Here is a 16979-nt window from a genome sequence, read left to right on the forward strand (position 1 = left end):
AACTAATGCATTGAGTAAGTAAAAAAATATAATAACGAAGTAATGTAAGTTAATTTAAGGTAAAATTACATTCTCATGTTGGCGGTTAAGCCATTTTATGAGAATAAATATCATTTTAAACCTAAATTAAAAAAGTATTGGTTAATTAATTAATTTGGATAGTGTTGATATTTTACTATAATTGAGATCTCTAGAACTTTTCTGCCCTCAAAGAAAACCGAGGCTTATTTTGTAGATGGGATGATAGATCGTTGTATCTAAAACGAAGATTACTTCACTTCGACGTCGGTTGACAATGATTGATATAAGACTCTGTTTATCTTTGCACTTTGAGAGCTCCAGCAGATAGGTATAACTTTTTCCTACGAATTAAAGTTAGATACTCGTAGGTTTATTACTTCTTATCTTAAAAGGCGAACATTGTGGACCTACGTCATTTTTATTTACTGTCGACTTTGACATTTTTATTAACGCTTGCTTTATTTATTTGTCTTTTGCTATTTTTCGGAGAACCTGCTCTTGGATACTTAGTAGGTATATTAGTATAACGTTTTTCTGGTTTCTTTTTGCACGCAATTTTTATACATGAATAAATGTGAGCTTGATTTGATCTGGGATTAATTTGGGGAATTTACAATTTCTAAATTAGTATCTAGTGGTACGCTTGGACCGTGGACACTCATCATCATAAATCAACAATTCTAGTACTCGTACATGCCGCCTAAGCACCAACTATGAACTATTCTCAAAACCGGAGTGATTCCAACAAAGTTTACTGGAATCACTTTTTTGATTAATTGGCACTAAACTAAAGTAACGTTGGCACTTTTCTTTTTAAAATAAATAACTCACAGTAGAGCCAATTAATTTACATTTTTTTCATTTTGAAAATTCCCCTTCCGGTATAAAGTCACTATTAATATTAGATAAATTTTCGTGAATCCCTACTAGTAGTACTCATTACGGCATCGTAGTCCCCCGTTGAGTCTCCCGCGGACTACTTTGGGAATCAGTGCTTTAAATCATACTCCTTCTGTAGCGATACAGTTGTAGGTTTCAACCTCACTTATCATCAGATTATATTACATTGAAGTGAGAATCTACCTAATACGAGCATCATCATCATCACCATGATCAACCCATATTCACTCACTGCTGAACTCGAGTCCCCTCTCAGAATGAGAGGGGTTAGGCTAATAGTCTACCACGCTGGCTAATGCGTATTGGTAGACTTCACACACGCAGAGAATTAAGAAAATTCTCTGGTATGCAGGTTTCTTCACGATGTTTTTCCTTCACCGTTTGAGACACGTGATATGTAATTTCTAAAAATGCACACAATTGAAAAGTTGGAGGTGCATGCCCCGGACTGGATTCGAACCCACACCATCCGGTATCGGAGGCAGAGGTCATATCCACTGAATACGAGTATACTATATTTTTATTTAAAAAAAAGTTCTTTTTTTTAGCCGTTCACTCTTGGTTACAGTGAAGAGCGACGCTTTCTGTGCAATGCTCCTCTACTTTTGGCGAATGGTTATGGGAATATAATATAATGGATAATTGTGTTGCAGCCTTGGCTAAATTAACAAAAACAAGTTGTATGTTGTATCAAAATATCAAAATAAAATATATAGGTAGGTTTATGTTGTCCTTGACTCGATTACAAGCATGGCAAGACGAGGAGGTATAGAATAGGAGCGATTTATAATACTCCATTCACCCGAATTATGTCATCTAATGAAGAGTGTGAGGGAACAAAATTAAGGAGTAGGTACTCGTATTACGTTTGCAAAACTTTTGTATCCTTACAAGGGCGGAACAAAATCCACAATTCACAAACCACAAGCATATTTTAGTCGAATTGGATTTACAATACTTGGGTATTTAAAAAACAAAAGCTGAGGGAAAAGATGGTTTTATCTTCAATGTAACTTAATGAACTTTTTTTTTCAATTTCTTTTTTTTATCAACTTGAAATAAGGTGCATTTAAAATTCTTTTCTATTTGAATAGCGTACGTTTTTTAATTCGACATACCTAAAACTGAAATAAAAAAGTAAAACGAGGGTGAAAAAGTGTTTAGACTTTTAATTCAAGTTGTATAATTTTCTGTTGCTGTTTAAAGAGTCTAATTTAAACTTCTTAATTAGATTGTGGTTAAGCATTAAGCGGTTAGCGTAAATATGCTCGTAAAACTTTAAACTTTTACTACAATTAAACACTTTGACTAGTTTATTTATTTATATATTATTCAACAAAATACATATTTAAATTAAGCCTAACCATGATCCAAACCACAATTGGTTTTACTGTGCACTGTTTATTACTTATTCAATATTAAAAAAAAACAATTAAAAACAAAAAAAAAATTAAGAAAAAAAAAGAACAATCATTAGTGGGTAGTAAAATACACAATTATTGTGAGTGTACCACTGCTGCGACACTGCTGTATATAAAATTTGTTTTTTTATTATTTTCTACAGATTAGCCCTTGACTACAATCTCACCTGATGGTAAGTGATGATGCAATCAAAGATGGAAGCGGCCTGACTTGTTAGGAGGAGGATGAAATTCACACCCCTTTCGGTTTCTTAACGACATCGTATCAGAACGCTAAATTGCTTGGCGGTACGTCTTTGTAGGTAGGGTGGTAACTAGCCACGGCCAAAGCCTCCCACCAGCCAGACCTGGACCAATTAAGAAAACCTCATTCACTCAAGAACTCAGGACCTTCGTCTTGTAGATCCACCGCGCATACCACTGCGCCACGGAGGTCAAAAAACTGTATGTTTGTTTTAAAACTCAAGCAAATATTTACGATCGTACTTTACCCGGCTCGTCTCAATTTCTTTTTATTTCTCTAAAGAGATCGTGTCAAATGAAATCAGATTAGTGAAACGGCTGAAACCTAATTTCTCTATGTCACAGACAGGAACCGTAATTTGGGAACTCTCTCAAGGAAACGTTGGAAAAGTTCGTTGAAAGAGACTAAAAATTGGATCATACTGTCACGGGAGACATTTCACGGAGCGGTTTTTTACGATCTCATAACGATTTGTAGACGCGTATAATTTACTAGATGACGCCGCGCGGTTTCACCCGCGTAGTTCTCGTTCCCGTAAGAGTACGGGGATAATGTATAGCCTTCCTCGATAAATGGGTTATCTAACACTGAAATAATTTTTCAAATCGGACCAGTAGTTTCTGAGATTAGCGCGTTTAATCAAACAAACAAACTCTTCAGTTTTATATATTAGTTATATTACTCAAGAAAACATGTTATGACTTTGGCCATAAATTTAAAGGTGTCACATAATATAACTAGTATAAATATTTATTCTGATTGCTACGTGGTTATAACTAAAAGAAGATTTTAATGTTTACTCTGGTTGTATTTGCGATGTTGCACCTAATTGTTATTAAGACCCTTATAGTCTAGGTAAAAAAAAAACATTTTTTTTAATCCTATATTCTATCCTTATACTAACCGAATGTTGGCAACAAAATTTGCTTGTAATTTATGAAATTCCTTGAGATTCTATTCTTCTAAAGCCATCGAACTACAAATGCCAAATATTTGTACTTTTTGACAATTTTTGATAACTTAATTTTTTTATTTAGATCGTGAAACCCGTCATTCACAATATCTACATCATAGATGAACCATGATACCAATTAAGTACTCGATCTGCTTACCGCATGAAAATAATTCAAATAAAACACGCAAAGGTTGCTAACAAGGCGAAACAAATTGAAATTTTAATTAATAATAAACTCTGAAGTTTATTATTAATTAATATTTCAATTTCCAGCAATATTTTGTTTTAATTAAAAATTTGCGTCTTTGTTTACCAAAGAAATTATAAACCAATCAGAATGTAGAATGCTAAATAGAGTATCGAAAAAAGTTGGGTTGAATGTATTTTTCTTTTTGGTATTTTGCTTTTCTTTTTCGTATGCTTTATAGTTGTATGGTCATCTCAATTGTTATAGGGTAACTAGCCGAAGCCTCCTACCAGCCAGACCTGGACCATTTAAGAAAACCTCAATCGGCCCAGCCGGGGATCGAACCCAGGACCTCCTAATGATAAAATAAAAGCCTAGTCACAGCGGATAGTTTGGTCCCGTTTAAAAAGAAATACATAGCTTAAAATCCTTAAAAAAGGTTTTAATAATTTGTTTCGATAAAAATAGATATAATAGAACACTAGTAGGAAACTCCGACCACAGTTTGTTACCTAGACTTCGAAACTGTACGAATAGTTGATAAAACTATTCCATGTCCACTTTAACTACACAAAGTATATATCTAATGTTCCAAATGAGAACAGTATATTATATAAAAACTTAGAAGAAATCTCGATTGTCTTCAAAAACACAAAAATGTATTCATCTATAAAGAGAAAAATGGTATCGAATGTGATTTATGCTGATATTTTTGATGGAGGTCAAGTAGATAAGTAGATTTACTAAAATTTTGATTTTTTAATAGTTATAATCGCTAATTAATTTGGCACTTCGTTCAAAATGATAATTTTTGTGTAGTACACTTCAGATACTTACTATATATACCATCACGTGCTAACATCTACATAAACTATAACTTGAAAAAAAAGTTAGTGCATATTCCTACTCAATACATCTCTTCAGATAATTAAAAAAATATATTTTTAACTATAAATAATAACCCTCATAGTGCGGCTCTTTTTCCTATTCATTATATGCCTTTAGTACTTCTGTTCGCAAATTATTCCATTGTTATTTTAATTATAATGCATTATAATCATTTTCAGATTCGATTTAAGAAGTGAGAATTTAAAAGAGATAAAATATTTCTGATGAAGCCCGTTTTCTCGTTGTATTTCTTGCACTATCCCGCATTTTAATACATTAATTCCTTTATATCCAAAGGTAGCCTGGCAGATATTGCTATAAGCAATAAGACCGCTTTTGCATACTAGGCTTGTATACTATTTTCTTTGTTATTGTTTTACTTTTGTGCAATAAATTATTAATAATAAAATGAAAATAAAACCCTGGTACCACTGGCCCATTACTCCAGCGAATGTTACCAAGAATCCAGGACTAGGAAGAAGTGGTGTTGTGCATTCGTAGTAAACTAGAGTGTAAATCACTCTTTGCTTTTGGTCTTTGGTTAAGCTCGTAAAATGCTTTCTTAATTATTATTTTAAGGTTTTAATCAATATAATGTGATAATCGTGCTGCTTTTATTCAATAAAAGTGAAAAAAATTATAAAATGATTTTGTTAGTATATTTATTCGATAGGTAAGTTAAATAAAGAATTGAGCTGAAAGAGATATCACGTCATATAATATTAGCAGTCTCGTAGGGCGTAGAAAACAATATTGGGACTTTACCAATACACACATACGCCATCCATTCCGATGTCTAATTGCCTTGCATGAAATCAAGTATCAACAACATTTGCATACGATTGTGTTTCTCCTCACGTACGAAACAAATTACGGGTTACACCATTTGCGACTGCTGCTGCTTAATATATTTTGATGAAATTTTTTTTTTTTTATTCTTTACAAGTTAGCCCTTGACTACAATCTCACCTGATGGTAAGTGATGATGCAGTCTAAGATGGAAGCGGGCTAATTTGTTAGGAGGAAGATGAAAATCCACACCCCTTTCGGTTCCTACACGACATCGTACCGGAACGCTAAATCGCTTGGCGGCACGTCTTTGCCGGTAGGGTGGTAACTAGCCACGGCCGAAGCCTCCCACCAGCCAGACCTGGACAAATTAAGAAAATCTCAATCTGCCCAGCCGGGGATCGAACCCAGGACCTCCGTTTTGTAAATCCACCGCGCATACCGCTGCGCCACGGAGGCCGTCAAAATTTACGAAAATAGCTACTTCTAAGCTACAATATAGATTGTAGCCTAGAAGTAGAGACAGCGTGAATAACCTCGGGGCACAGCTAGTAATAAATATGTAAGAACTAGCAGATGCTCGCGACTTCTATGAAAGCGGCATAATACACCATGCATAATTCTGTTTTATATCTCTAAATGAATAAGGCACCGTTTGCGCAAATATTTGCAAGCATGAAGTTAATAAGTCTATACTTCTTTTGTACAATTTAACAAATAGTGAGATTGATTTTAGCAATAAGGCCGCCTTGTCATACTAATTTTTAATTTTAATCATTTTTAATTTATAATTTGTTTTATATTTTGAGCAATAAAGTATTTCTTCTTCTTCTTCAATTATCCATTATCCAACATTGACAAAATTAATACAATATGTCAATCCGCCGTTGAGTAGTTTTAGAGTCTATCATGAATAGACAACCACAGCTGAAGACTTTGTATATAAATAATACTTCTATAATGTATACATTAATAATATAAGTATTACATGTAGAGGTCTATATTTCATTTATCAAGGACATTGCATGTTAGGTACCTGAACACATTTTAATCTGATGTTAAAAATACCTTTCCGTAACTTTACATTTCAACGAATAACATTATAATATTGCATTTACATTTAGATTGTTATGTACATGTTCTCAGACATCTTCTCGGAGACCGCATTTTAAATATTCTCGTGACCCGTTTAGTGTATGCATGTTTTCTTTTTAGGAAGTCACGAGGTCGTAGCTTACAGTTATTTAGAACATCATTTTATAGAACATCTAAAAAAAGAAAATTTAATTAACCATGCTTTTCTTACCCAACGATGATTATAAAATAACGCTAACATAAATTCAACCGGTGTAGTTCTCATTCCCGTAGGAACACGAGAATAATATGTCACTTGCAGATAATGTAGTATTATGGTATTTATATTGGTGAAATAATTTTTAAAATTTGTCCATAAGTTACGGAGCGTACGCTTCAAACAAACAATTGAATAGTAGCTTTAGTGATCGAGTTTCGGGGAAGTACCTACTACTGCCATAGTTTTTTCTGCGGGCAAGCATTGCTATGCCTCGGGTTGGTATGTACATAATGCGACACTGTTGTCCTGCCTGGCCACACACTGGTCTACTCGTGGAAAATACTCGCGCGAATATTTCGGAAACAGCTTTATGATAATTGGACTCAGAGGTGATTACAAAAATAAGAAAACTAATGTCGAACGTTGTTTGACATTCACAACGTTTGCCAGGACAACTTAATTAACAAATAAAACTGTTACCAAAATAAGACCCTCGAATGGTAGAAAATGACGTTGAGTGAAGTTATGCACTTGTGAACGATGTGTGTAGGGTTAAAGGCGCCTTTGAAAGATCTAACACTCCCCTTTTCCACTCAACTCACTCTCCCCGCCTATCCCAAGTAACCCATAAAGAATTATACAACAAGAGATGTGGACGGCTCGAGCGCTACGAGCACACTGAAGCCGTCCGTACTGCAAGTCGTTGCAACGCGGCGATAACAATATAAGCTTTTCTTTAAAAAAAATTCTAAAATAAATTGATGATTGATGATGATGATGACATCAAGCGGGTTGCGGAGAGCCGTTGGATGCTGGCGGGCGGCGTGTTGAGATTGAGATTGTCCAGCAGTGGCCGTCGATCGGCTGTTAATGATGATGATGATGATGATTATGATGAAATTGATGCAATCGTATTATGTTATGTATGTATTTAATAAATAATATAAACAGTGTATTCCTAAGAGTGCTTGAAAGTTATAACTCTCAAACTAATCTATTTTGGTTGTGGCCGAAGGCTTAGGGTAAACTTTTGTATCGGCATCGACAGTTCGATACTGCTTTTAGTTTAACGCTCTATCTCGAGGGGATTTAGGAACTTTGTATTTGAGCAACTACAAGACAACGTTGGTATTTGACAAAACTGATGCGAGTATACGGTGCGTAGACAGAAGGCCTAGTGGGAGTTTGATACTGTGACGATCGCGTTAACGTAAACGCAATTTTCTAATTTAATTGTAACAGCGCCATCTAGTGGCACGGCACTACTGCACAACTGTTTCAATTTCCTAGAAATTCGCGTTTACGTTAACGTGATAGTAAGAAAATATTGAAAACTCCCACTAGACACACAGAAATAGACGAATCCATCGCAATCTTAAAAAAAAAATAACAACTTATGCCCATACTAACGCAACGCGGTGTTATGTTAATAAAATACGCGTAGGTATTTTAAGGCTGAACGTCGGGTTTTAAACAATTTAACAATTTATAATATACATTTTCATTCTTTTAATAAAAAAATAAAACAAAGGTAGTGTGAGCACGAAAGTACAGCTTCAACTTCTTGAAAATTATAGGTAACCGAATAGTTTAGTGTAAATTGTAGTGGTGTGACGTCATCAGTTGTATATTTTTTTTGTCTACGAAAAGGTATCTTTCCATCAAAGACCATGTAAGTAATTTAAGTACTCGGTAAGCGAGGTTACGAAACTTTAGGAGGTTAGCTAAGTTACGAAACTATTAGTCTACTTCCACTAAAGCTAAGTGGTATAGCGGAGTAGATACTCGTAAGATGTTTTATGAAGATGCACGTAAAGTTCTCGCAACAGTACCTTGTTGCATTGCTAAAGTATCACTAGCTTGTAATTGCAGTAAATGCTTGTGTAACAGTATCGTCCTAATCCTATACTAATACTAGCGGATGCCCGCGACTTCGTCCGCGTGAAACTCGATGTAAACTTTCAACTACTGTAGGTGTAGACTTCACACACACCATTTAATTTCATAAAATGCACACAACTAAAAAGTTGGAGGTTCATGCCCTCTGCCCATGCGCAATGCATATTCAACCCCACGCCTTCCGGAATCGGAGGCAGAGTTCATATCCACTGGGTTATCACGGCTTTTATACAAACTATACTAATATTATAAAGTTTGTGGTGTTAAAGGGGGTAATCTCTAGGTCTGCTGAACCGATTTTGAAAATGATTTTACCATTTAAAAGCTACGTTATTTGTGAGTATCATACCCTATATTTTATCCATGTATTCTCATGGAAACGGGAACTACGCAGGCGAAACCGCGAGGCGTCACCTAGTAGGTAAACGTGCTTATTAATGCCGCCAGTGTTAAATGCGAACGGTGTCAATAATACTATTAATACTATTAATTTAATAAGTCATACTTAATCTATACTAATATTATAAAGCTGAAGAGTTTGTTTGTTTGATTGAACGCGCTAATCTCAGGAACTAGTGGTCCGATTTGAAAAATTCTTTCAGTGTTAGATAGCCCATTTATCGATGAAGGCTATAGGCTATATTTTTTCCCTGTATTGCTACGGGAACCACTTGGGTGAAACCGCGTGGCATCTACTAGTTAATTAAATAATAATACTCATCTTATATTAGTAATAGTACTAAGATAAATAATATATTAGAAACAGTAAATTACTGTTTATTTGGAGAATAGCTTTATAATCTCTCGTACAACAAGTTCATAAATACTAAGAAGTGCATTAAGGCATAGGGCGTGCCTCGAATAAAGAAGCCATTAGCTATTGTTTCATTGCAAATAAAATATCCGCTTATTTGAAATAGAGAACATAAAGAAAATATTTTCTTTAGCTATTAGACGTTATATATTTTAACTAGCTGGCGCCGCGCGGTTATACCTGCGTGGTTCCCGTTCTCGTAGGGAACATGGGAATATGGGGGATAATATTATATAGCACATAGCCTTCCTCGATAAATGGGCTATCTAAACTGAAAGAATTTTTCAAATCGCGTTCAGCCAAACAAACTAACTCTTTAGCTTTATAATATTAGTATAGATGTATATCACGGACCACCAGACGCCTGGAACTTCGTCATCGTAGAAAATCCTGACCGTTTTAATATCAAAGAATGGACTTTTACAGAGACTTCTTCTACATAAATACAGAACGTCTTAACTGATTATGACTTGCAAAGACGTACCGCCAAGCAATTTAGTGTTCCAGTACGATGTCGCGTAGAAACCGAAAGGGGTGTGGATTTTCCTCCTCCTCTTAACAAAATAGCCCGCTTCCACTTTAGATTGCATCATCACTTACCATCAGGTGAGATTGTAGTCAAGGGCTAACTTGTAATGAATAAAAAAAAACGCGCTAATCTCAGGAACTACTAGTCCGATTTGAAAAATTCTTTCAGTGTTAGATAGCCCATTTATCAAGGAAGGCTATAGGCTATATATTATCTCCATATTCCTACGAGAACAAGAGCCACGTGGGTGGCTTCAGCTAGTTTATCTATATGATGAAAATGTTAGTGATCATCTGACCGTCATTTTATAAATGCTAAAAGCTCCTATATTTGAAAGTGCGATAGGCAAACATGGAGAATAAAAAAAGAATAAAATTTTGCACAGAGATAGATTATAGTATACTTTAGGGCATACGCTAATTTTTCGATGTTACGATATGATTTTTTTGATGAATTGAAACTACGGGTAATAATTTAGTATTATTGTAAGTTCTAAGTCCATCTCCTAGAGTTAATTTTTGATCATAAAAAAATCGGTTGTCTGTAAAGTCGGTTTACTGACGATAGTTGAACGTGACAACGTCATAAGTAATTAGTGATGGAATTGTTGCATTTATTAAAGGATAATGTTCGCTTTTCTAAAATACTTATATACGTTTAATAATCTTCTATCTAAATAAGTTAGCAACCCTAGAGCGAGGGAACGGCGCATGACGTGATCTTTTTTCGGATCGGCCGGCTCCATCGAATTATAAGACGTTGTTACGTCAAAAAATTATGTATTTAATCGATATCGATATACATTGAAAATATATTTTTGTAGATGTTATTGAAAATATAATTTAATGAAATATCACCGCTCCTGATGCGATTCTTTAATACATTTAATAAAACGAGTAACATTGAAATTTAAACTTTTAAGCATTAAATGAGGCAGATGATGTAATAAACAGTGCAGCGTTTTTACAATTAAAATTTTACGCAAAGCATTTCCTATTTACTGGTTGTACGAAAATTTCAAAAGCTCGATCGATATTGTCATGGCAATATCATCTTTGGGACCTTCAAATAAATCCTAAAATTGCTTGCAAGCAAAGGAACGCTACACAAATATTTTGCTGCTGAAATTCGTGAAATATATCAAATAAATTTCATGAGTTGCCTACAGCGCTTTACTTAAAGCCGCATACACATGTTGTGTTTGTTATTGCAGACAAAACCCAACGCCTCTCTAAGTCTAAGTCGAAGTCCCAGTTAGCTATGTACGTATCAATTATGAAAAAAAACGATTAATCGATTTGTAGATATAAAACATAACGTAAATAGCCAAGTAAAAACTAAATAATACATACACTGTACAATATAAGTATATCATTGTATAATACATAACTAAGTAAAAATAACTTTATTCAAGTTAAGGAAAGAAAATACGAAACTAAAAAAACTTTTACACGAAGGCTTGTTTAATATGCTATTAGCATGACCTGACGAGAACTTGCTTTTTTTCTCGCAAAGCAGGTCTTTGTACAAGAAACTCTTTTCGCATGTTCTACCATGAAAATCCAACATGGCTTACAGCAAATAAATACATCAATAATTATTATAATTATTCATCAATACATAAAATGCCTAAAGCCTACATACCAGAGAATTTTCTTAATTCTCTGCGTGTGTGAAGTCTGCCAATCCGCATTGGGCCAGCGTGGTGGACTATTAGCCTAAACCCTCTCATTCTGAGAGGAGACTTGAACTAAGCAGTGGGCCGAATAATTATGGGTTGATAACGACGACATAAAGTTTTGATTGAAGTCCGACTGTAATTTCAATATATCTGTATTTTCTCAAGTGCTTATGTTACTTATACGATAATAAACCACAACGAAACTTTTTTTAAAAAATTGTCTGTACGTCTGTCTAATTTTCCGGGATATCCAAGATAATGTCTGTAACGTCTGGACTGATTTTAATGGACTTTTACTGGAAGAGAGAGGAGTTAACTGAGCAACATGTAGGCCACTTTTTAACGGAAAATCCAAAGTTCCTGCAGGACGAAGTCGCGGGCGTCCGCCAGTAAGAAATATTTATAAAATATAAGGATGCAGAATTAGTGGTGTTTTAATATATTTTCTTACAATAAATTTCTATTATTATAGTTCTATTTTTACAGATATTATTAGCTGAATATTCAGGACAGTTTGACGGCCTTCGTAGCGCAGTGAATTTATAAGACGGAGGTCCTTGGTTCGATCCCCGGCTGGGCCGATCGATCATCGTACGCCTAACAAGTTAGCCCGCTTCCATCTTAGATTGCAACATCGCTTACCATTAAGCGAGAATGCAGTCAAGGGCTAACTTGTAAAGAATAAAAAAAAGTTACTAAAATCTTTGTGCGAATATAGCACCATTTTTAGATTTTTTTTAAACATGACCGATATTCCCTTTTCCATCCTAAAAAGCGAAAAGCTTTTCCCAAGCGCAGGCACGACAAGTCCAGCGGGCTTTGATTGGCAGCTTTGATTTAGCCGCTTCACATTGTCATTATGTAGCAAAATAAACGCTTCAGTTGCTATTATGTTAAAACGCCACGTGGGTCAGCACCCTTATGGTTATACCAATAAAATAAAAGAAACAGAATTGTCAAATCTGCGTGGCAAATGGCGGGAAGAAGGTAGTAAACGTTGGGGAGACGAGATTGTTAGCTTGGTTTGGAGATTCCGGTGCGCACACTTGCGATTCGTTTCGTTGTTATTGATTGTATTTATTCTAGAACATTAATCATAATTCGTCTTAAATAATGCTGTTCGCGACAACTACGAGTAGCTGTTGCTGCAGCAGCTGTAAAAAAAACATGCTCAAAATCTACATCTACCGACATATATGTAAACAACAAATAAAGCAATCTGAATCGGAATCGCTAGAAAATAATTTAAAAAAATATATTTTTTCATTTTAACACTTGATACTAATTAATTACTTGACGACCTAATGCCATCTTAAAGAAATTAATTGGTTAGACTGAAAATTATATTTTGTGTTATTTATAAAGTTAAGCATTAGTTTAGCTTGTATTTTAGTAACGACAACCTTGTAAATATTGTTTACCAAAATTCAAACTTGTTTAATTCTAGTAGGCGTACTTCACACGCACTTATAAATTAAATTCATTCATTAGTCTACGACCTTCAGAAAGCAGATGTGAGATGATTGCATTTAAAATGAAATTTTATATACAAATAAAATGAAAAGCTTGCGCATACTCTAGTGCCTAGTTCTCTACCACCCAGTTTGTACCGAGTCGTAAGAATATGTCAAGTTACGAGTACTTTCATGCCGAAGTTCGTAGACAGTATGACATTAATCGTCAGATTTGTTTTGGTGCCAATGGTCGTCTTTCGTTATAGCAAAGATAGAAATACCTCCTATAAATAATAATAAACACATGGCAAATAACATTTACAACATACATATCTTTAACCGTTCTTATCACTTAGTGTTATTAGTTTTTCTGGACTATTTCGGCTGGTGGGAGGCTTCGGCCGTGGCTAGTTACCACCCTACCAGTAAAGATGTATCGCCAAGCGATTTAGCGTTCCGGTACGATGCCGTGTAGAAACAGAAAGGGGTGCGGATTTTCAGCGTCCTCCCAACAAGTTAGCCCGCTTCCATCTTAGATTGTTTCATCACTTACCATCAGGGGAGATTGTAGTCAAGGGCTAATTTGTAAATAATCAAAATAAAACTATTTAATCAATTCTCATATTTCCTTATATCTACCACTAATAATAAGTACCTTAGAGGTTGAAATTTCTAAAACCCTTCCACGGTGCAAATATCCCATATATAAAATGTTATAATATCAGCGACAGCTTTTTAAGTCAGTCAGTCAATAGGTTTTTATGGGTATTTACTAGCAGACGATGCGCGGTTTCGCCCGCGTGGTTCTCGTTCCCGTAGGAATAGATGGATAAAATTATAGTCTATAGCACTTGGGTAAAGTTTAGCTTCCCGACAGAGAACGAATTTTTCAAATCAGTTCAGTAGTTCCAGAACTTATTCAAAACATACAAACAAACAATCAAATCTTTCCTCTTTATAATCTTAATATATTAATGCATTCATCACGATATCTCGAAAACCGCTAGACGTACAAAGATGAAATTTGGCAGGAAAGTAGTCAGTAGATATCCGCTAAGAACTGACTTTGCAAAAGGGCCGGATTAAAGAGGTCTAAAGGTGGACGAAGTCGCGGGCGTCCGCTAGTATTTGTAAAGATACAATCCTGCCACCTCGAGAAGCTGGAAAACTAGCCTGTCAATTGATGTGAAATGACACATCCAGGATACAACGTTGGATTTGTATACGATGGCATGGTTCATAGTAAGATGACATTACACAAATGCATGAGTCTGAATCTCGCTCAGCAGGCGAAGGTGGATTATTTTAGTTTTTGTTGTTGTACAGCAAAATATATAAATGGTAGAAATCTAGTTATATTATTTCAACAGTTTATTATAAGAGGTATAAACCCATTTTGTACGAAGATAAGATAACTCTACGATGGCATTACAAACATCTGTACCTACTCTTGAATCTATGATAGAAACAATTCTATTTATATTACTTTGTTGGCAGTATTTCATGATGTTCCTAATGAAACAAACAAGAGACTTATTGTTCGTTATGTTCAAGAATTGCAGCAGTTGACATAGAGTTATATAATGATTACATTTAAAAAGTAATAATGCTATGTAGTTACTAGATGTCCCGGAAAACGGTGTTTATATTTTTATTTCTCCAATAAATACTTATATAACTATTTAATTAATAGGATAATGATTAAATTGAGTATCTAATAATAATGATTCAGTTGAATCAAGTTTATCATTAAACCGGGTGATTTATGTTTTCTTAATTAATCCTGGAGCGCTATTCTGTAACGATAGTTTTATAACACGCAAGTGCAAGTTTCGAATTCACCTCTATCTGTCTCTGTTTAACACGATACTTTAGAATGAGAAAGATAGAGGTGAATTTGAAACTCGCACTTGAGTTATACAAAACATCGTTATAGAATAGACGTGCAGGTCTGGCTGATGGGAGGCTTTAGCCGTGGCTAGTTACCACCCTACCGGCGAAGACGTACCGCCAAGCGATTTATCGTTCCAGTACGATGTCCTGTGTCATACCATCAAGTGAGATTGTAGTAACTAACATGTAAAGAATAAAAAAGTATATATACAATAGATCCTTTTTGAATAAGGATGCCTATATTTCTTTTCGTTAATAAAATATATCGCCAGCTACATTCGTATGGCTTAAAGCACCTAATAGTGGTTCGATAGTAATATGTAAGGAAAAGGCGAAGATCAAACACGTCCAACACTCGTATCTTTTTCGGTGCTCGCGAAGTATATTACTGTGAACAGGGACATTGATAAATAGTCTACTCTCGTAGCTTTTTCGTAGCAACGCCTACGTGGTGCCTACGACGTAGGCCGTAAATGTGATGTGCATTTTATTTTCTCTTTTTTAGGTTTTTTTTATTTATTTTGGGTTTTATTACATTAGTTTAGTATTTTTTTTATAATAAAATAATGTAATTAACTGTGGCATCAGACAATTTTAATGATTAATTGAACAATTAATTGAATTAAAAGTAGGTGTGGGTCAGTGGACATAGGACCTATTCGCAAAATGTAATGTCCTAAATTGGCCTTATAGATATAATAATCTTTGATTAAAGCTCTTACTTAAATTTACCTACTGTGTAAACATTTCTATCTTAAATAAATAAGGTACGTATCATTTGCATTGTCAGTGGCTTTTTGAATGTCATGCAAAATGAATTTTCACGGACAAGAATTTGTACAAAATAAAATAAAATTGGAATTTTTAAATCGATTAAAGTATAAATATAAATTTTCAATAAATTTATTATTATTAACAAATTTTAAGCTATTTTTACTAATTAAATTATAAAAAAAATAATTACAATTAGTTCATCACAAACTTTTCTAACTAACTTACAAAAAAGAGGACGTTCCATATTATATTGGGCTATATGACTGTATTACTTATTGTAAAGCATACTTATATTTTTTAAATATATTCTAAATACAATATTTTCTTAATAAATTGTAAGTAACAAATATAAATGAAAAGGTTGTTTCTTACATAGCTATATAAAGCACATCGTTGGCTCAGTTAACTAATAAATCATTTTGCAGCGTCATTTATAATTTGTTCCATCAACCCGAAAACATAAACTCCATTGGAAGGGATTTGACATCAAGCCGGTCTCAATGACGCTGCGTAATTAATTAGGGTCCCGCAAGGTGTAGGTCCAGTGACGCAGGCTCCTGCAGAGGCAAAATGCCAGAATCGTCAGTATCCGCCCAACCTCCGACGCGGTCGCTCGTGTTCCGTACGTCATTACCGTCAACGGCTATCGCGCTCGATTTGATACCATTTTTCCTAAAATAAAAGTGACTTAATTTTTACATAACACAGCTTAATCTAAACAAATTGATAATATTTAATAAATTTTCTGTCATTTATTAGAATTAATTCAGTGCGGTCGTTAATTTTCAGATACTTATTAATAAAGTTGAAATGGCGTGACATTTCCAATGAAATAAATGATTGAAAATTTATTTTAATTTCCGTAATAATTTTTGGAATGTCGCGTCGGACTGTTGAGTTTATATTCGTAAACGAATGTTTTATTTTTTCATTAAAGGACTCTTAAGGTATCGTTTTTTAGAATAATTAAAAAACTTTAGCATAACTTATCATAAAAGTTTATGTTTTCATTCTAGTAGATTAGAAATTCATAAGATTTATATAATTTAGAGATATTTTATATGTACAGCTTCAACCCCTTCTTATATCTAAAAAGTAAAAGCATTAAATATTTTTAAATATTTAAAGATCTTAATTTTCATAGTAACTTTAATTAATACTGCAAAATTTTCGTTTTTAGTAATTTATATAATAACATTAACATAGCAAACTATTATTGCAAGCAAATTAGTCAAA

The 16979-nt window shown here is 34.2% G+C and overlaps 1 protein-coding gene across 2 annotated transcripts in view; it reads left to right on the plus strand.

Annotated features, from left to right (window-relative positions):
- Positions 1 to 16341: 16341 nt before the first annotated feature.
- Positions 16342 to 16979, plus strand: part of LOC112048067 (uncharacterized) — a 39432-nt gene continuing 38794 nt past the window's right edge. Inside the window, exon 1 of one of the 2 annotated variants that reach the window (XM_024085430.2) lies at positions 16342 to 16426. The gene's annotated coding sequence lies outside the window, so the exon portion shown is untranslated. Of the gene's footprint in view, positions 16691 to 16979 lie in introns of both variants that reach the window. The other variant, XM_052882541.1, reaches the window with a different exon arrangement.

Source organism: Bicyclus anynana, chromosome 7 (assembly GCF_947172395.1).
Source record: "Bicyclus anynana chromosome 7, ilBicAnyn1.1, whole genome shotgun sequence".
Lineage (NCBI taxonomy): Eukaryota > Metazoa > Arthropoda > Insecta > Lepidoptera > Nymphalidae > Bicyclus > Bicyclus anynana.